This window comes from Colius striatus, chromosome 7 (genome assembly GCF_028858725.1).
Source record: "Colius striatus isolate bColStr4 chromosome 7, bColStr4.1.hap1, whole genome shotgun sequence".
NCBI lineage: Eukaryota > Metazoa > Chordata > Aves > Coliiformes > Coliidae > Colius > Colius striatus.
In genome coordinates this window covers 33,537,137-33,559,575 of record NC_084765.1, presented here as the reverse complement: position 1 = coordinate 33,559,575, position 22,439 = coordinate 33,537,137, and positions in this window count along the sequence as shown.

Below are 22,439 nucleotides of genomic sequence, written 5' to 3'. Positions count from 1 at the left end.
AGTCTGCTCATGTCCAAGAGCTGTTTAGAAGGGATGGGAAAGCTGCCTCATGTTCAAAGAGTCCTTTGACTGGCTTTGCCTACCCAGAGTAGCAGTTGCAATCCATCAGTCACTGTTGTTGGATTCTCAAGGACACAAGGAAAGAAAAGGCAGCAGTAGAGGGATCCGCCTGGAACCCCATAGAATGGAATATAGACATGTCAAGATTTCCACTGTCCAGTGTGGCAGGTGAGATGGCTGACATTGAGGCTTCGATGTCCTGTAACACTTGGCTTCTCGTTCGTGAGGAACTCTAGGAGTTCCTCTATTCATGGAATGTGATTCAGCTCTAGTAGGGTTTTGTCTCCCCTGTAGAGGTAATACAGCTTATTTCTGTGGTGTCGAAACAGCTACTTGGTATTATTTCACTATCCTTCAACATGACAGCCAAGGATGGAGTGATGAAGCAGCCATAGTCTGGATCCTATGGCAGCACTCACGAGGTGATCTCAAAAGATTTCCCAGACGTCCTTGGTGTGACAATCATCTACGGCAGTACCTGATTGTCTAGTAATGCAGCAACTCTTGACAGAAAGCCTCATCTGAAAGAGTAATTGTATGTCCCAAGGCTCTGAGTTGTTATAATCGGGGACTAGGCTTTGCTTTGGCTTTACAACATTTGGCAGAGGGCCTCTGCTGTCTGGGACTTCAGTGCAGCAACAGGCTGATGAAGTTTTTCCCAATGTCCAGTTTGAAACTTCTTCACTTGGAATCCTCTTGCGTTCACAGTCTGCAATGTCTGCTAGCACTCACTAGTAATGATTGTGGAGATGTGGAAACTAGGGTGGCTTTTCTTCATTTGCCCTCCCTCAGCCAGCTGTCCCTTTGCTCTCTCTCCCTTCCCAGCAGTTCTGGTGGACCAAAGCCTACGTGCATGCAGCCAATGCCCCAGTTCCAGGCTGGGTTCTCAGCAAGCAGCCAGCCTGTGTCAGGCTGGTCTCAGGCAGCTCGCTGGACCATGCATGGTGCTGGCCCAGGCAAGGGCACACATCTTCTCCTGCCATCAGCACACAAACCCTAGAGGAGGAAGGTTCCTCAGGCAAAGCTACTTATTGATGTGCCTCAGCGTGGGCATTTGCTGGTGAGGCAGAGCCACCAGAGCATTGCTCAGTGACCTGAGAGGTATTTGGTTGAAAAATGTCTGCTTCTGTTCTCGTCTGGGAGCCATTTGATCCGTCCCCAAAGATGCAGCATAGCAAAGGCCCTGGGGCCCTCCCAAGGGTGACAATGGATACACTGGGGTCTGTAGAGCAAACTGGGTTGTCTATAAGTCAAAAAGTCTTAGAGACCCATTTCTAGGTGGGATTGTCAATATAGAATAACAAAGCAAAAACACTCCAGGCTAAATGTTATCAGTGATTATTTTTAACTTTATTTTTACTGTTTCTGATGTGTTCTTCAATCTGTCTTGTTGATGTTTATTTTTCCATTTGTGATAAGGGTCATATGTCATGCCTCCCTTGCATCAGGTGCTATACAACCATGTACTGTCCTTCCCCTAAACAGCATACAAGGTCTTTCTCTGTGGATGAGTTCTGAGCTGAACATACCATTTAACAAGAGTTTCTTTACAAGGTCTAGGACTCTTTATTTCTCTTCCCAGAAGCAATGAAGAAACCTAAACCTCCTCACTGGAAATAAAACAGGATACGAAAAGCCCAAGAAAGTTTCTAAATATTTTTCATCATGAAAATTCACAATCATAATTCAGAATAATTATCAACATCTCAAAATTCAGTGATTTGGATACTTAGTACAGTGAAATCTATTGTCCTTCAATTGTTTTCTTGCTTTTTGCTCTGTTTTCCCACGTAAGGAAAGTGTATTTCCTCCATGTTCCCTAAAACCTGGGATATAAACGATAATCTCAAAATATCTTTTCTGATATTTACCAACCATAATTTACGACTTCCAAAGTACTCAAAGTTCTCTGCTAAATTCAAAAGAAGTGTCTATCTGTGGAAGAACGTGTACACTGCTTGCAGTGTGTGATCAGAGGACAAAGACAGAACCTCTTTTGTGAGTATAGCCTGCAATAAAGCTTATTCCAAGCATGTTTGATTAGAGAATCGCTAAGTATATGTCTACAGATATGGAGATCTATCAGTGGAAATGTTATATAAAGCTAGAAATACACTAAATCAATGTAAACAAGTGGTGATTATTAAAAAGTGAAACAGCAACTTTTCACTGAAGACCTGGAGCCAGTTGTCAAACAGTATATGCTACAACCTTGAGATGCCAATTTAAACTTAGCTTTTTTTTTTTTTTTCCTTAGGTTTGAGCAATTCCCAATTTTCAGGCTCCTGTGGAAGAAAACCGAACAGGATCTCCAAGGATGTATCTTGGTGGGGCAAAAAAGGTGCGCTTTCCATATTGCCAATCTCTGAGTGAATTGCTTTAGTAGAAAGTAGATTCAGAGCCACAATTTTTAAAAATGTATTTATTTTTCCCCTCTGTTTTTGTTGTTATGACTGAACACAAAACAAGGCTCAATGGGGCTCTTTGGTGGAGCTGCCATAGGCAGAGGAAAGTGCTTGATGTTTCCTTGGAGCAACATTGCAGCAGTCTGTGTGATGAACACAAGAAGCCCTAATGCCAGGTAGAGCCAATGAAACTCAGAGCTGAAAATTAAATATTTTTAATTAAATTCCACATCTGCAAGCCACTTGCTGGGAGCTAGGGTTTGGCTGCTAAATTATGCTGACACGCTGGGATCACCAGTGTCAGAGACAGTAATCCCAAAGAGGCAGCCAGCAGATCTTGCTGGTTAATATTTAAAAAGCTACTGGCGCCTGATGAAAACTGTTTTGTGAAATACTCCATCAAGGCTGATTGTTTCTGCTTGTGAATAATGTCATACGTGAGTAACTTAGCTGTCATTTCTGTCTACAGGGCAAGCCTGGCCTTGATGCAGGTTCCAAGATGTCTTTAAGCTCTTTTGATGTGATGGCCACTGAATTTGGTATTATGCCAGCAACATGCCATGAGCTCAAATTAGGTCATTTTGAGATCTTCTGAATCTTTCTGATTACTCTTTCAATGACTGTGGATAGCATTGATTGTGGATAGCATCTCTGGACTACTCTGTTTTATCTCTTAAATATATTTAGACAAGAGGAGACTGAGGAAGGACAGCTAATATACTGCTGGAATTATGAGCCAGAGGTTTGTGCCGCATGCCCCGTGTGTCCCACTCCACTGCTGGCTTGTGCCCCTCTGCTTCCCAGCTGCTCTGTTGGCCGCCTTCCAGCCATGACCACAGCATCCCCCTGAGCAGAGGCTCTGTCTCTGTGTGGTCTGAAAAGACACTGGAACTGGAAATTTGTGCTAGGAGAGGTTTCATTTCACCATCTTTCTTTGCTGTTAATGGAGTAACTCTGAATCAGTCTCAAGCAATCCTTTCTAATGCAGCGACTGAGGTAGGGAAGAGCTGAGGTGGAGTTAATTACATTCCTGTGCTTCACTCTGTGTACATTATAGGCCGTGAGAGAAAGGGTTTGAAGCCTTTTAGCAGTGATTTCAAAGCTAGAGAGTAGTGCAGCACACTTATACCTGGTTAATAAGCCTCAGCTCTCATCAGCATTTAGCAACTCCCTACCTTGTCTTTACTGCTGTGTTGGTTTTTCTATGCGAATGGATCTACTAGTATGTTTTTCATTAAAAGCAAACAACAACAAAACTTGTATCCTAGCATCTTTTATCAGGAAAGGAGTAATGTCAAGTGGCAGATTGAGAAAGAGATGCCAGAAATGTTTTAGAAAGAAGAAAAAAACATTTCTTCCCAGAAATGTTTTCTGGGAAGAGAAAAGTTAGAGCTTTCTCTTCAGCTCCTAAATTTCACATGTGGTGTATAAGTTTGTGTCTACCTAAAGGGATAAACAGAGGTGGGATGAGAGACCTGAGAATTTACAGACTTCAAACGTGAAGATCCCTGCAAGACAAAACCCTGTCACCCTCATATATCTTCCCAATCAGCTAGGAAACAAGACTTAATCGGTTGAGACTGTCTGAGCAAACAGGGTTATCTTTCAGCTTTCTCTAAAAGTGAACAGATTAATACTTAATTCTGTCGAACGAGAAGTGAAGTTTGGAGTAGGCAACACGCCTCAGAGAAGGGCTGCTGTCAACACCACAGCAGAGGCGACGAAACACGAATGGTCAGGTTCACTTTTGTTTAAAATCAATTTCATTTGCTCTAACACAACCTGGTTGTGTTTTTATTTTCAGTAATGACTGGGAATAATTAATTCTCCTTCATTTAACAGATCCCTTGATCTCTCATCACTTGAAACAAACCCCCAAATTATATTAAAAAATTACTTTGACAACAAATTAACTCAAGATTTAAAACCAGTTGTCAATGTCCCTTTAAGTCAAATCCTCTTTCCACTTATAGCACAGATACGAGAGAGAAGGCTGCTTTTCCTCAGTGAGCACAGAGAAAGATTGAGTTGTGTGTGGGAGGACAGGAGAACACTCCAGTTACTTGGACCACTCCTACGGCAAAATTAATAAGTATTGTTAGAAAGTACTTTGCAAGGGGAAAAAAAAAAGTTAATCTCCCAAGTGTAGTGGAATGATGGGGCTGAGCTGGCAATAATAATAATTAAGGAAAAAAAAAAAAACAACCTTGATTGAAAAAAGTTGGATAATTTTCTCCACCATTCAGACTCATTCTGGGGAAACAGGAGAGAGAATTTTTTGTCAATGTTTCAAAACTGGATAAATCACCCAATCTACAAGCCATAACAAATCTTTCTTCTGTTCCAGCTCTTTCTGAAGTTATTTTTCCTCCAGAGAGGGAGAATTGCAGTCCCAAACTTGATTCAGAAGGGCTGAGGATATTCAGGCATTCAAAGGTCATTCAGATACAAACTAAGACAGACCATCTAGCAAGCATGTGGGGATTGAGTTCAAAATCAAATCTAGATAGTACAAATACCCAGAAGAATTTTCTTTCCATTTTCTATTTTGCCCCATCACTCATATATTGTACTATTGAGTTATCTAAAGAAATAAAGCATGTTTATGTTATCTAGGTATATTCGGCAAACTTTATTCCTCTCCCAAGAGTTCATCCATCAGTTCCAGCCTCCATCTAAACTGGGAACGAGTAGATCTGTAAGTATATCTTTCTGCACCCTGTTTCTCACGTTGGTTGATCAGCAATACTTCAAAGAAAGGCCAACACTGAACCCAGAGAAACCCTGTAAGCCTGCCAGAAGACAAAAAATGTGTGAGGGGGATAAATCCTTCTTGCTCTCCAGAAGTAACTACAGAAACCTGGTGCATAACATAAATACAATGCAAAGAAAGAGCAATCCAGTCTCCTTCCAACTCTTTGGGGATACACTGGCACACAGGATTCACGTCTTCTTAGCAATATAATCAATTTCAAAGACTTAACAAGTTCCAGTTCGGTTTCCTTACTGTAACTGCTTAATATTAGAAAACCATAACAGAGTTTCAATACGCATACTCTAACCTTCATGGTAAGATTATTCACAGTCAATCTATAATTAACTGATCTAGTTCCAATAATGTCCTCCCCCTTAAATAATCTCTTTCTTTACTGTTCCCCTGGCCCCACCATCGTGAACCCTGAATATGTTTAAGAAGTGTCATCATAACCTCTTTTAATCTTTGCCTGTTTAAAAGACAAAGTCCTTTAACCTCTTTATTAGGGAGATATTGCATTCCAGTCACACATCTATAACATTCTCTGCACTTATCCCAGTAAGGTTTTTGTTCTTAGAGATACTAAAACGAGATGAAATATGTCCAAAAGCTTTTGTCAATGCTTTGAACACAAATATTATTGTTATAACCAAAAACTCCTTTCCTTACACAGTCTAGTTATTCCTTGGTTGATCAATAAACCAGATTATTTCTTTCCTCTGTGGCACTTTTTTCAAAGGCTTTGATGTTCTTTTTTTCCTGGACTTAGTGGATCTTTGGAAGATTACAGCTGTGGCAATTCCATGTTGAGGAAGAAGAGCAGGGGTTGGAACTTCTGGATGGAACAGGTAAGACAGAGATAACTCACAATTCTATAATAATAATGAAGGTCGAGGTGATGTCCCCTTACACCTGTGTTCCTAATATGGCTCAAAACTACTGGATGACAAGGGATTTTCAAGCACAATGATAGAGTTAGTCATGCTCTAAGCGCCTTTTGCTACCTAGTTTTACAAAACTACAAATCAATTCAAGTTGCTTCTCATGTTTCCTAAGAGCCACAGAACCAGTTGAAGGAATTTATGGGGACTGTATGGATTGCTCAGATGGTGCTTCAGCAGATCCTTCCTGTGTGTCACCAGCTTAGACCAGTAGGGACTGTCCCAGGTTATCATTCACTTTTGGATCAAAGATTGTACTTTTATATGAAGGATGCAATTATGAATAGTTTATAAAGTGTTAATAAATTATTAATAGAGAGAAATACTCAAGTCATGAATAACATGCTATAGATTATTTAAAGCGCATCAGTTCTAGTAACATAGATGACTGTGAACCTGGCTAATAAGCACAGTATTGAACAGCCCACAGCAATTGATTTCTTCATCATTAATATGTCTATTGCTACCTTATGAACCTGTTGTTCACTGTTTACATGATTGCTCCATCAGTAAATGAAACTAAACTGATTTGGTTTAAAACAATCATTTGAAAAGCCAGTCTTCTAGATTCAGAAATTTGGATCTGTTGAAGAAAACAGATAAGCTCTTTTTATTTTTTTGTCCCTGTGGTGAATTAAATACACATGATTAATCCTTTTTTTTTTTTTGTGAATCCCCAGAACATTGTATTCCCTCTGCCACAGCTATCAAAACTCTTCTCGATAAACTGACCAAGTTAAGGTGCAGTTAAGGTAGTAAACTAAAATAATTATGTTCGTTTAGAGTTTTGAAAAGACAAAAAAAGTCCACAACTTGACAGATGGAAGGTAACAGGACTAGTGGAAGCATAGTCCACGTGCAAGCACATTGGTGAAATGGCTGGGATGTACAGCTCTGGTTGGACATGACAGTACCTGAACACAGCTCCTGGGATGACACTCAGGAAGGAGGAGGTAGGATGAGCATCAGGAAGTGTTTCCTGGCAGCAGTGAGGTCTGTCGGGTGGTGGAATGATCTCCCCAGAGAAACGGAGGAAGCCCTGTTGGTTGAGTCAATTAAAAGGTAGTCTAGACAAAATCCCCATTAGGATATTCTCCTAAGAACCAGCCCTGTAGATGAGGAGGGAAATGACATGAGGAATGGGAAAATGACCTCATCCATCTCTGTCACCTTTAAAATGCAGAGGCTATGTTGGTGTTGGCTATGTCTCCACAGAGGATGCTGGTAAAGACGTTAATTGTAGGGATGGTTTTGTGATGTGGGTGGGAAGGAGTCAGTAAGTATCAGTGACTCACAAGAACTGGAAAAAAAGCCCTTCTGGCCATTACTTTTTGGTGTAGTCTATATAATAATTAGCTAAACACATGGGAAAAACTCTGGTCCATTAATAGTGCCCAGTCAGTTAGTGTTTCGATTTCATCATCTTAAAAGATAATGAAAGAAATAAGATTAAGTTGTAGTACACCTAAAAACCTTGGAGTGTCCTATACTGGAGACAGTCATCTTGGCTCCATCCACAGCTGCATCATCATAGAACTAATGCTGTAGCATAATCAATAAAAGGAGCTCATCTATACCAGGGAAATTGCACCTGGCCTTATTTTATCTCTCATGACATACCTTGGCCCTGTGATCTGCAGCAGCAATGTCTGCTTGGTAGCCCTTGCTGATGCATAGTAGCCATCCTGATGGGAGGGTTGGTTACCTGGGGCACCCATCAACAGAGAGTCTGTGGCAGAAAAAGGAGGGCTCCTCTGATATCTCTGCTCTCTCCATCCTGGTATCTGGCAGATGGGAGGTAATCAAGGACCCCACCTGTCTGCCTGGCTGTGAGGTATTGGAGCAGCTCTCTCTCGATTTTGCAGGAAACATAAATGTGATCTGATTTAGGGCTGCTCCGATTTATACAGTATTGGCAACTCCAAGACAGCTGGAAACTAAGAGTGGCTTTAAAACATCTCAGGGATGCACCAAATAAGTGCTTAGCTCAAAAACTAGCCACACACCTCCTGCAGAAGGACAAAGATCTGTCAATCTCTACCTGTGCCGAAGAACAGGGAGGCAATAATGATGCTTTTTGCCTTGTTAGGGTGGAAATTATTTTTGTCCTGTGTAATAAAAGTTTAATAGTGTACATCCAAGGCACAATTTTACAATTCATCTCATAGAATGTTATAGACAAAATTGCACTTTAGTTAACAAAGCCCATAGCAATCCTCTCCCCCTGCCCCAACAGCTAGGAGTTCTAAAAAATTGGGTAAGGGAGGCTAAAAGTAATATTCTTTCTCTCATGCAATGTAAATTGCTTCAACTGTTTGTTTTTGTTTAGACATTTATATCTATTTTTTAAAAAGTGAGTTCCCAAGGTCGTTAAAAATGAATGTGAGTCTTTAAATTTCTAAATACCAGAGGAGCTCCCATTAGCTCTCATCCTCCTGTCAGTGTCTTTTCGGGAATATTGAAGCCACAGATGTGAAGGAAACGCTCCCAGTCGGTAGATAACGCCTGACTGGCCTCTGACCCTGGGGTTAAACTGCTGTCTGGGCTGTGCAGACCAGTATCCCCCTTCTCAGGGATGGAAAGCTGCCAGCCAGCTGTCAACATGCCAGGGCATTGCATCCAGCACAGGGACACCACGATACTATATCTTTTTAATGTCCTTTCCTTTCATACCCCTCTGTGTTAGCAGGGATGGGGGGATTGTGAGAGCCGGCTCTGAGCCTCCATCAAATGTGTTTTCGTAGCTGCCAACTAAATCTGATTAGTTTGTCTGCATTCCCAGGAAAGTAAATCTGCTGTTTATCACCAGGTCCATCAAATCCTGGGTATTTCGACTGGTGCTTGTTAAGGCATATTATTATTTATTTACCTTATTGTGCAATAGCCACAAGGATTTTTACAGTCTGTTGAATCATAGGTAAATGGGTGGTTTATCAAGCTAATACAATGAGACTGGTGAGCTAAAGCCAGCCTCTCTCAGCCTCTGGTGCAATAAGGGAAGGGACAGAAAGACAGAGATTCATGTAGCTTTGCTTTGGTGCTGATGGCACTAAGGAGGGAAGAGTGATGGCTGTTGTTTTTAGAGCTGGGCAAGCCATCAAAGCTGGGTTTCCTCATGGACTGAGCCTCACACAGAGACAGGTCCCCTCTGACCATGCTGCTCGCAGAGGTCTCTGCTTTGCACTGCTGCAGAGGAGTGCCTGCCTGAAATCTTTAATCAGAACGTGCCCTTTCCAGAGCCTGGATATGCTTCAGCTTCATTACCACCATCGTGAGCTGATTTGGGTTGGTGCCAGGGAATGGGAGACACTTTCCTCCCAACACATTATCAACGGTGGCATTTAATGCTGTGATGACTTGGCCCCTCTCAGGTCCCCCCCTGCCCTGGCAGTCTTTGCACTTGCAATAGCACTGTGAGTTTTCAGATGGGAAATTGAGTTTAAGTGACTTGCCCTGAGCCATACAGTCTCTGCAGAGCAAGGCGCTGAACTAGTGAAAACTCAGACCTGAGCTAACCCCCTGTCCATCCCAACACCATCTTCCTTCCTCCAACCTGAGACAGAAAGCAAAGGACACAACTAGGCATGCTTCAAAAAGCGGTGTGTAAGCAAGAGTTGACACGGGACTGAACTTCCCTGTATATTATGTTTATGCCTCACTGCTGCCGACCTCAGATATGTCTACATCCTTGTGGTTGGTGGGTGAAATATCTCTTGGGAGGACACAATCTAGACAACTTTTATTAGAGCCGGGTTTCCTGCACTTGGAACTTCCCAGGCTTTGACTCATTACTTATGAGTGGGATGCAACGTGGTCTTCAAGGAATACAGAAGAACAGACAACAGTCTCATGGGCAGTGTCTTCTGCTCTCAGTATAGAAGCTTCTGGCCTTTGTTTTTACCTTTTAGAAATTATTATTGTATGTTTAGAAAGAGAATTTCCCCCCCCTCCCAAAATAAAATTTCCACTGTTACTATGAATGAATTCTTAAAAAAAACCCCAAACCCCAAACCAGAAGTGATTTTCAGTCTGGGAGTAAAGCAGTGAGTACCACAACAAAGCTTTGCAGGTTCATAATAAATCTTTTCCTCAGGTGGTAAAGGCCTACAGTTATTCTCAGTTTGAGTCTTGCCTTGACATGCTTTCAGAGAAATGGAAAAATCAGACTCAAACCACAGCAAGTGTAGCAGAATCTCCAGTAAGAAAGTGGAGGACAACACAAGTACAAATTACTTATAATTGGGTATAGACGTTGCATCTGGTTTAAATTCAGCATTGCTTAAGCTTCTGCCATACATCCCTTCTACACCAAAATCCCTCACACAGAGAAGAACTCAAGTCTATGCTTAAAACACACATAGACTTGGGAGGGCACATCTGCTGGCAGCAACAGCAGCTGTACAAAAGCATCCTCTGCTTGCTTTCATCTCCTTCCTAATGGAAAGGAAAATGGAGCATAAAGATATTCTGCAGAAGGTTAAGTGCTCCCGTCGAAATGCGGTGGGTTTGGAGAAGTCAATGAAGCAGAGCTGGGGGAGGAGGGAAGCAGACCGGGGGGCCTGGAGGGGATGCATTGGTTTCTGTTGTTTGGCTGCAGATGTGTTATTCCAATTAACTTGAAAGCGGGAATGCGAGGGGTGAGCGGGAGGGAAGGTGAGGAAGCATTTTTATGGCAGGAGGTAAAGTCTACGCTGTAGACAGTGATGGAGATGGCCCTCCTGGTTTCTCTAAGGTCATCTGGTTTTATGTGAGGAGAGAGGTGTAAAACCAGTACGTGAAACCCAAACAGGAAGGGCCTGAATGGCACATGTGGAACATCTTTAACAAGCACATGCTTGACCCGGGGCTTGAATTGCTGATCATCACCAAACAGCCCCCCGTAATTACTGGCTTTGCTGGACATGTCACTATAGTCAGTTACAGGATAATCCACTTGCCTTAATTTGACAATAAGTGCTGCAGTTTGACTGTCTGTGTATGTCAAGGTCTACGGACTTGTTGGATGGATGGCTAGCAGGAGGATGTAGATGGAAGAAACGATCTTTAAAACATCCCTGCTGGACTGCAATGCTGAAAGTACCTTTAATTGCACTGTGGTATGTGCCTGGTGTGTTAAACAGTGTTCCAGGCTGGAAAAGAGGGGGAAAAGAAGTGTGTGGGGGGAGGACATGATAACACTGAGAATAAAAGTTAATTAAAAAATAAAATCAAGAGAAATGTGTCTCTAAGGCCACTTCTTTCGCAGAGACCACCTGTCAAACGGTTCCCTGTCTATAAACCCAAGATTGGCTTCCAATCTACTCTGCAGTTCTTTAATTTTTAATGCCTCTCCCCTGGTCTCACAGGTGGCTATTATAGACAGAAGCTGTCGCCTGTATAGATACAGATGTGTGTGATGCACACACTGAACACAAGTACTCAGGATGTAGGAACCAACACCAGCCGGGAGCAGGAGCTGCCAAAGGAGGCTGTTAAACTGCAGAGAGCAAGGTGTCTCAGCGTTGTTGGGGATTGCCAAGTCCCTTCTTTCTTCTCTTTTGTTTTTCTCAACTTTCCAAAATGTTGAGTTGGTGCATTTGAATTTCCAGGAGCACTAGATGGTGAACTGCAGGCAGGCAATTCAAGGTGTGGTTTGTGGATGGGATTTTGAGGCAAGAAGCACTGGTTTTAATCCAAATCTCCTCTGTGTTACAGTACTTTTCTTCCCCATCACTGTGATTCCAGGTGAAAAATAAGGGAGTCATAATTCTTTCTTTACCTGACTCACAGGGGTGTTGTGAGGCTCAGTTAGTTAATTATAGTAAAGCTTCTGAATAATAATCATAATAACACTTAGCAAATGAAAAGCGGGTATTATTATCGTTAAAGTAATGACAAGGCACCCTGCTGAAAGAAGCAAATATAATGCTGATTATTAAAATCATTTGTATTTAGTGGCAAATGTTGCTGCTGCTTTATAAACTTAGAGATGTAATCTTGTCCCCAAGCCATAACAATAAGTAATTGTAACTGCTTTGTTGTTAGGTTTCTCAGGATATAGGAACAAACAGGTACCTTCAGTCAGAAGGTCTTTTCTTTTAAAGATTAAAAGAGCAATGGGAGAAAAGAAAAGCAACATCTTGCTGAGATAAAGCCAAAGGTGTGTGTCTAATCAGAGCACAAGTTGGCTGCTCTACTCCTCCCTGTGCTCCCAGCCCACCCCAGGAGCAAGAGGTGAATTTAGGAAAAAGTTGCAAGGGGAGTGAAAGAGGAGAAGTTTGAGTTTGGAGGATATCTGAAGGCAAGATTTTGATACAAGTGACACACATTAATTAATTACTTCCACTAAGCCCAATGGTAAACTCCCAGATTTGCTCCTGTCCATATAGCTCACATCCCTTAAATATTCTGTCTCCTCCCTTGAGCTCTTTCTCAGTGCCACAGCCTAGCCCAGCTGCTTGGTTATTTTTTCTCATGTACATGGCTGAAGCTTTCTCCAAGAAAACCTTCCTGCCTTGCCCAGGGTATAGCAGGAATATGCCCCAAACCTGCCAAGTTACACAGCAGTGTTATGAGCCTGTCTGCTGCTGATGGAGGGGTGGGGTAACAGCTAAGATGAGGAAAAAGAGGGCAAGTTTAGTTCAAACCTAGTGAAGGGAGAAAACAACTTGTGATTTTGAAGTAAACATCCATCTTTCTGGGTAACACTATATTTTTTTTCCTCCTTCTTTTTTTCTTTTTTGCCCTTTAACTACAGTTTAAGATTTGAACAACTGGAAGGGGACAGTCAAAAAGTCATTGCTGTCAACTGCCTTGTGGAAAAAATGCCTGCTTCCATCAGAAGTATCCCCACTGCAGCTGGTCATAGTTGGCTGACACCGAAGACACTGCCTCTGAAAAGGGTAGAAATATTGAACAGGTCTCTGGAGAACCTTGTCACTCTCCAGAAGTGCTGTCTCTGAGTCTTGCCTTAAAACAAACAGTACAGAGGGGGGGGGGGAAAATCTGCAGAGTCACCGTGTTGTATGTGTTGTGTTGAGGGATGGACTCAGTTCCCAGGGCTATTAATCCATCAGCTTTTAAAATTAACTTTTGGAGGAAATAAACAACATAAATATAATGAGTATAATTGGATCTCACTTTAGTTCCACTAATTCTAGGACTGTAAATTGCAGTTCATGTTCACTGTGTTGGGCTCCAGGGTCTTTATTGCCTTTTCTTAAGGATGACCCATACGGTAAGGGGTGAGCATTTGCTTCATCAAGTTTGACTGTCTCAAGAAAGGTCCAAAATTGCTATGAAATAACAGGATTTACTTGTTAACACAGCTTCTTTGGTTTTGAGGCCACAGTATTTCACTCTGAAGATGGATTTTTATACCAGGAATAGTTATTTTTCATATAAATTTAAGGCATGTGAATGTGGCATAAACATTTAGACTGACATTCAGGTATTTGTATTTTACTCTTGATTGTATTGTGGTTGAGGTCCTGTGACTATACATCTCTACTTCTAAGGTCTTTTGTGGCCAGTTTTGGAGAGCTAAATTGTAACTGTTTTCACATCCCAGGCTGGGAACATGTATATTTTAGCTTGTGAGCATTCAAACACACAAATATGGCAAACACAAGGACAAAATAAGCTTTATGGTGCATTAGACAACTCTTTGCTCATATTGTGAGCCTACCGGTAAGTTTTGATCCATTTGTGGAAGTGCAAGTTTTGAGACCCAGCAACTCATGCCTTAACTGCAGCATCCTTGGACAGCATTGTGAGCTGCCTAGAATAGAGGGGTGATACATGAATTTCCTTTACCTTTTGTAAGGTCTTGAAGCTGACATCTCCCTGGATGATTGGGTGGGAGAGAAAGAGAATCCACAGAGGTATCTCTTCTGGTCCTTTCTGGCAGAGGCACTTCAGGAATTCCTCATTCCTTCATTTTCTTTGTTTAATTCATGATACCATCATGTATAAACATCATCAGGAAAATATTAATTAAAGAGTATATTCCTTGGCAGCTAACTCTAAATGGCTTAAACATGCTTTACTCAATGAAGCAAAGAGGTGTTAAGGGAGATTGAGTTGTATCCCTGAGATAATTTTCTGTCTCTGTATCTAGAGAATATAGGCAAACCAATGCTTGCAGGAGAAACTGAGGTGCTACAATGAAAAATAGTATTCAGGACATACGTATTAATTGGTTTTAATGTAAAAACACTTGATGCAAACTTGCGTTCAGACTTTAAATTGAGGTCCTGACCATTCTCTGTGGTCACTAGAGGATCCCACAAGAATAGGAAAGACCCGGCAGTTTCCACTTTGGATAATTATGTTCTGCCTCCTTAATGTTTCCCATGCCCTTTCAATTAGTGTGATAATCATTTTCACTTTGCAGCCTACACTGAAGTATAAGTGATGATACACACTGTTCAATAGCTACCATGCTCCACCTTAAGATCAGCCTCTTTTCAGTGGTGATGCTGAAGCTGGGAGCTTTGTCATCTGACATGCATCAGCTGTTGGGACCTGGAAGGCTTGATTTGGACTCCAGGACCATAGTGGGGCCAGAGCTGAGCCTTCTCTGTGGACTGCTTCAGAAACACTTGTGGATGAAACATCTCAAATGTGGAAGAGCTCACTTCAAGCAAAAGAGGGACAAATGAATGAGTCATACAGAAAGGAGCGAGGAGTCATTGTAAATTCAGCAAAATAACAGCAGGTGAGGAGCCCTCCACTGCAGCTCAAGGGTGAATTTTTAGTATGACTAGTGCAGTCCATCAAGCAGCTGCAGAGGAATGAAGAGGTGCTGCAGCTCTCATCTCCCTGACAGTGTGATTTAAAGAACTGTTCTTTGCTGGCCTGGCCTTGTGTCTTTCAGTCGCCTTGAAAGGGAGAGAGAACTGTGTCTCTGCTCCCTCATTGGCATTTGTCTTAAAAATAATAAAATAAACTAAAAAAAAAAAGAAAAAGAAAGCCAAGGGAGTGTGTGGTTGAGTGTAGGAGAGAGACTTTTCCACACTGAAACCCCTGGTCAGCCATTAAGTAACAAGCCAAGAGGAATATTTCACTGTGCTTCACAGGATTTGTTCCCATTTGCTTTAATGGTAAGGAGGTATTTTACACCAGCGTTGCACCTTGTAACAGACACACTTTGCTCTGAGACAGTAGTCCCAGCTGCCTTTTGGATTGCAGAGTTTCCTTGTGAGAGTTATGTTGCTATTTTATATGTTTTTTGATATGCAGCCTAAATGAAGTCTCTGAAGGAGGATCTGTCTTTTGCTAACAGCCATCATTTTTATATAAAGTCGAAGGTATTCATATTATGTCTTCATCTTCTATATCTCAACTAGTAACAATATCACAACTACTCCCTCCTGACAACTATATTCATTTCTCATTAAAGATATTTCATGTTTTATTCAGGAATTTAAATGAAGCTATCAGAGCCTGTAATAGCAACAGTTTGGGATAATTGTATCTCATTGATGGCAGCCTCAAGAGTTCTAATTAATATATATTTAGCTCCCTCGCTGTCTTTAGACCAAATGCCTCAGTATGAAAGACAGGGAGAGGCGATAAGAGGAGGGGGAAGGGAACAGACGCCAAAATAACAGCCCCTTTTTGAAATTTGGATGGGAAAATCTGTGTTGCAAGAAGGAACTGCGTGCTTTGGGATTCTTTCTCCCCTCTACCCCCCGCATTTGATCCAAAATAACTTTCGAGATGTAGAGTCCTTCTCAATGAAAGAAAATACAAGAGTATAGATTTACTGCCCACTTGTTTGGGGGAGAAGGAAGGATGGAAAATATGTATTTTTCTCCTCCAATGATACACGGGATATCCGAGTTCAGCATATCAATGGTCTCTGCTTCTATTACCTCTTTCTCTGCCTCCTTCAGCCAGAGTGTTCCATTCAAAATTGCTCAGTTTCACAGATTTGATCTGCAATGCAAACAGGCTCTCATTACACTTTTTCATACTAAAAAATAAAAAAGCTTACTTTGGTGTGTGACTGATTAGCCCTCACCATACAGCTCTCAATTTTCTTATCCCCTTTGGGCTTTTTTACTCCCCCTCCCCTTCCCTCCCTTTCCTTCAACACTACCTTTCTCTGTTGTATGAAATGAGGCTAGGAAAAGATTTGGGGAGGGGGTATTATTCTGTCATTGGAATTCATGGCACTTGTATTCACTTACAAGCCTGAACTATTTTCTCAAATCACTTCAGTCTCTGTGACTTTCTCAGACTGTAGTTTATAAATCACTTTTGTGGTACACTATCTAGAGGGGATCAAGACCCCTGGAAGCTTGAGTCATATTGAATTGCATTGTGTAACGGAGAGTCATTAGGAGTTTACAGTCAGGGGGAAAAAAGAAGTCTTATAAATAGGCTAATTCAACTGGCACTTATATGTTTTAAAGGCATTATTGAGGAAGGAGGATGGTAGTATTATTTGCTCCCAATTTTGCTCTCATCAGCAGCAGCTAAGGGTGGCTCTTGAATAGGACAGGAATAGAGATTTTATAGACCTCCATCTTTAAAACCTCTTTTCCCCCCCCCCTCCCCTCTATTATTTAAGCAAGTACTAAGGACTGTTTAGAGGTTTATTTAACTGGCTTCCAAGCTGGAAGCTAGTCCAGCCTATGCTGGCTCAAATTGCCTCAGTTTCTCCTGAGTAAGACTTTATTTTCTCTTATTTCCACTGTTTTTTTGGTTTTTTTTTAAAGGTGATGATTTGGGAGAAGTATTTTGAGCAGAACAGAGGCTGTCTGAGAGTGAAAGGATTTTCAGAAGGAAGTTTATATGGCAGCTGCATTTCTTCAGTCTAACAGTAAGCCTATTCCAGCAAAGCATCTCTTTTTCTTCTTTACCTTTTTTTTCCTTTAAGTTAAAAAACCAAGAGTGATGATGTAATGAGAAGGTATTTATTTCTTTTGAGTGTGATTCATGTGCAGATTCATGACACAAAATTTTCGACTCCTAGGTGTTGCCTTGCTGCACATTGGATTTTCCTGGCTGAGGTTGGAGAGTATCAAATACCTGGATATCCTCATGCTTACAGGTGTGGTAAGAGAGAACAATGACCAGAAGCAGGTGCCTGGCCCTCAGGAACTCCAGCTTGCTGCCAATAAGCTCACTCCTAGCTGAAATTACTGATTTTCTTTAAAAAAAAACAAAAAATGAGGACAATTTTCATCATTGTCTGCAGATCTCAGTCCCGTGTCACCCACTTCCATGCCATCTGTGAGGTCACCGTGCTCGGTGAGGACAGGATTTTCTCAGAAAAACAAAGCAAACCCAAAGCAAATCCTCGGTTAAAAACAAGAGTGGTGTCAGAAGTTCAAAGGGTGGAGAGTTGAGTGGGCACACGTAGCCAGCAGAGGCTGTAGGTGAAGTGTCTCCTTGGGATTCGGTTGATGGGTTGCTTTGCAGCTCTGCCCTGGTGCTTCCATAACCTGGATTGGAATCCAGCCCAGCCCTGAGAGATGGAGGGTCAGTCTGGTTTGATAGTGTAAGGTCAGAAATGGAATGAGGCTGGGATATCTCAATTGAGATTCGAGTGTATAAAAGTATAAATCAAAAAAGCAAAATCCTTGAAGGGATACCTTGCAGCTGCCTGGGGAAATGAAAGGCTTTAAAATAGGAAAACTTGAAAACAGGAGAATCTTGCAGTCAGTGCAACTAATAATGCTGTTTGGTCTCAACTCAAAGAATAGCCAAGTCCTCTTTGTCGTCTGGAAAAGTACAGGGTGTACTGTCAAACCTGGGGAGACATGCTGCTTCTTAACATAGCAAGCTGCCAGCATACTGGGGAGGTTATATGTTCATGCAAATACAAATCACATCACTTATACTGCTGCTTTCTGATCAAATACATCAAAAAGGTTATTTTAAAAAGGCTTTGTCAACTGTAGGAACCCTTCTTCTGTGTCCTTGAAAATTCTCCATAGGCTCAAAGTTCATCATCAAAGTCACAGAAGAGGAAAAGAATGGGCTTTTTCACCCATGTTACTCCTGAACGCTGCTGTCTCATTTTGCTGCAGGATACCCATAATTTTATGCTTATTTAAACAGACACATCTCTAGTTTATGGGCATATTCCAGGGAAAAAAAAAAAAACAAACCAAACCAGGCATGTAGCTTAGAGTGCAGTTCTCATGGGCAAACACCTGATCCCCTTTAATAAGAGATAAAAGGGAAACTATTCCCTTTCCAAGCTGCTACTTTTACAGGGTTTCACTCGCAGTAACATGCTGGTAGCTGCATGTCTGACTGGTGCATGGCAAAGGCTCAGCTTGCAGGTACAACGATTACCAACAGCTTGTGCCAATGCCACTTAAACCTGTTGTAGCAGAGATTGTGTGTGTGCCAAACAATTAGATTACAGGAGAGGTTTAAGAGTTCAGAATGTGCACTTCTGCCAATCAAACACAGGTCAAAGGTGGACCTAATTGATGTCTCAAGCTGCATCAGGCTGAATCTTCACTATTTTAAGGATTTAGATTTATTTTTTTCTTCAGTAGTTCCCAGTGGTTCGATATTTTTATTGCTATTAGTATTTCCTTGAGGAAAGCGAGTTGAGTGCTCAGCTCCCATGTAGGAGCATGTTTTTCTCCTCCCAAGGATATTTATAAGTTTACATTTGTGAATTTTCTTTGAAATGGTCTATGCTGGCACACTTTTACTCTCTTTAGTGTCTGTCATTAGTTGCAAGCTTTGGATTACCTTATGTTGCCCATACAGACGGTCAAAGCAGCTTAAAAACAACCCCAACATCTGTGTAAACTGACAAAAGCTAACATACCAGACCCATATTCATAGGGATAACCATAGAATGTCTCTTCACACAACTTTAAAGCTGGTCTTTTTGCAGCATTGTCTTTAACCAGCAACACAATGAGGTATTCTAAGGGCAGGTACCTGCCACCTAGTTGTTTACCTGGGATCCTTTAGAACACAAACCAGAAAAAGTAGGCTGATCTGTATAAATGTAACTCCCCCACCACTCTCAATGTTACAAAGAAAAGTACCATGAAGACTTTTTCAAGAGGCTGGAATATACAGAGTTTGATTCTTTTTATGACTTAAACAAGGAAGGTCACAGGTTCACTTTTCTAGTTCGGATTTGTGCACCTAATCTCTCTTTTTGTCCCTTTTGGATGAAATTGTGCTTTTATTAACTGTTTTTCAGGATATTCTAAGGACTGATCTCTAAGCAAAACATTACTCAGATTGTCACGTTTCAAGAAAAGTCACTGTAGGTGAGTTCAATGGTTCTGACATATCAAAGTCCAGCACTCTTCACATTCACTTTAAGGCAGAAAGTAAACATTGGAGATGTTGACTGAGTAACTTTGCAGGCAAACTTGTATCTCCACTGAACCAGAAGTATCTCTTATTCACACCAATATGGACACACCAGGAACCACATAAGAAACTACACTTAGGAGAAGGTTCCATTGAGCAAACCCAATGAGCACTTAGTTCAAATAAACCCTGGAGAGTCAACCAGTGAGACCTCAAAGTCCAGTGTAATTTGCAGGCTGATATATCCCAGTCAAACTTCAGTGCTCTCTTTCTACAAATCAAATGGAAAAAAAAAAATCAGCCAAAATGATCAGGCATTCAGATGTGGCTCCAGAATAAGTGCATAGTCTGCTCCATGGTGGCTGGGTCTTGTCCGATTTCTGCTCTTATGCCACTCAAGAAGTCAGAATAGGTTTTAATTTTACATTTAACCTATGCAGAAGTACCTAGACACTTAAAAAGCAGGTAGGTATTAGTCAAGTCTATTTAATTTTTAATGATGTTGTAAACGAGTAGTTATCAAAAACCTTTTCTTTTAAACATTCTGTTTGGATAATTGCCCTAACAAGCAAGAAAGTTAAAAAGGTAACTGGATTCTCTCCTCAGGTAGCTGTCAAAATACTTCTTGCATCTAAAGCTTGTTATGGTACTTTTTAGAGAGACAGGGAATGAAGAGTAAGGAAAATATTAGGGAGATGCAGCTCAAAATTTCTTCCCAGACAGAAGAATTTCTGACTGACATGTAACATAGAGGATGCAGGATGCATTGTCCTCCTGGGGAGGTAAATGCAAGTTATTTTTAAAAAATGCTTAAAGCAAATAGATTAAATAGTTTAAAAGTCTAGTAGAAAATGGGAACTTGGTATGAGAAAGGATGGAGTTGGCACTTGTCCTCTCCTTGCTGATCACAGTCTTCCCTCACCTCACCATCTTCTTTTAGGATTTGATTAATGCTATTGCAGCATTTCAAAATTCTCTGGTTTGAACCCATGGAAGTTTTTTGTGGTGCCTGACAGCTCTCTAAACAAGAACAAAAAACTGCACACAGTGAGAGAAACTAACAATACTGAAAATCTGCTGGAAGCAAGGTGAGAGAGAAAGGAGAAGGGAGGATTAAGGGAAAACCCTGCTTTGAATCCATCCTTTTGTTTTATGGCTGATGTAGCCCCTCTTTGACATATCAACAAGAAACAAAGAATTGAAATAAAATGAAAGAGTTGGAGATTAGAAGAGAATTGTCTGTAGCATTTCAGCAAAGCCACCGATGGCTTGTGCTGGCATTGGCCACTCTCCCCACTTCTCACTCTCTGTTCCCCCTCGTTACACGATACTACTTGGGAACATGTTATCAAGGACTAAGAATCAGGCCAGTGGCTGCTGATGTTAAAAGGACATGACATGTGCACAAGGCAGGGCATAGGGGCTGGCTGCACATATTAAAGGCAAACACATCACAACCCAATTAGTAGAAATGGAGTGTGTGTGCTGGCTCTGGGAATTTTTTTTTCTTTTACAGTATTACTTCTGTGCTTCTTCTATTGATTGATTTATTTTTGAAAGGAGTAATTCCCTTCTAGCTTTTCGCTCTCCTCTCCTCCCTCCTTCTCCCCACCTTCAATTCCTTCATCCCTGCGTTTTCACCTCACCAGAGCTCCCGAGGAGCAGGAGTTCAGAGTCAATTGGAGTAGAAAAAGAAAGAAAAAAAGATATTGCAAATGCAAAGAGCTCTCTAATCTCTTTTTGACCTGTCCTGTACAACAGGCAATTTCTGCAAATCTAACACAAACTTGTAAATCTTCAGTACGGGGAGGGGTAAAAGCAACACACCACTTTTCGTTAGAATTGAAGCTGACTGGCTAAATTTGTGCATACCTGTATGTAAACTTTTGCTAGCTATCTTTTCAAAGTTGCAAGTGTGTCTCATCTTCCTTAATATGTTACTTAGCCACCAGAATTTTTATTCTTTTACTAGAATCCATCTCCTGTGACTTTCTTTCATTATTTTACCTGCAATGAAGGGCAACAGATTCCTAAAGAAAGGATAGATTTTAAGATTCTGCTACTTGAAAGAAAGAAGCATTTTTCATTAGATTTGGCATGTTTTATTGAATGTAGAATAAAGAGTACAGTCTGTATTCAATATGTATGATAATGCATTCAGGTTCTGATACAATGAGTAGTACTGCACTGTTGGACTGCAATCTTCCTGTTCCTTTAGCTCCTAGTCTAACTGAATAATTAAATAAGTGTAAATTTAAGTTTGTGTCTATTCCCATTGAGGAGAAGGGAGTTTCTTGTCTACCTAAAGTTAGACTCACTGTAAGTAGCTTGTTGGTTGAGACCCAAAGTCTCAAGTCATTATGTTCAGAGGTATCCTTGCTCAGCAAATCACTTAAAAGCCTGCTCAATTTTAAGAAAGTTCCCAAATCCCACTGCTTTAGAGTTCATTTTGGTCATGGGGTTAGTCGAAGAGAAAGGTCAGAGCAACCAGACAGACTTTTCTTTGCACTCAGGATGAGAAATACACAAAATTTAGTTAGAGGAAAACAAAACCACGGGGAAAAGGCGAAGTTCAAATGAGGTAGGTGGACCTACATGGGCACTCTCGCTTCCTTCCTTCCCACAGCTTCCTCTGTTCCTATAATCTCAGCACAGATGTTTCCTTTTTAATCCCTGGCTCCAGCTGGCAGTGCATCTCTGCTCTACCGTACTTAGTCGCAATTACTGCAGACATTAACTCTGCACATGCTTCGGAAATTGACTGCTTTTTCTTCCTTGGAAATGTTGCTCATCATCAGGTTTTCAACAGCCAGAAATAAAGGCCATTTGTGTAATGATGAATCCTATTCCCTTCAAGATTTGTAAGGGAGATAAAAGGCACAAGAAGCAGGCTTGAAACAATTGCTGGCATGGTGAAAAGTTTGGATGTTTGATTTTTCAATATCTTGCTTTGATAGAAAGGACAATCTTCATCAATGTGGTGGAGAAGGA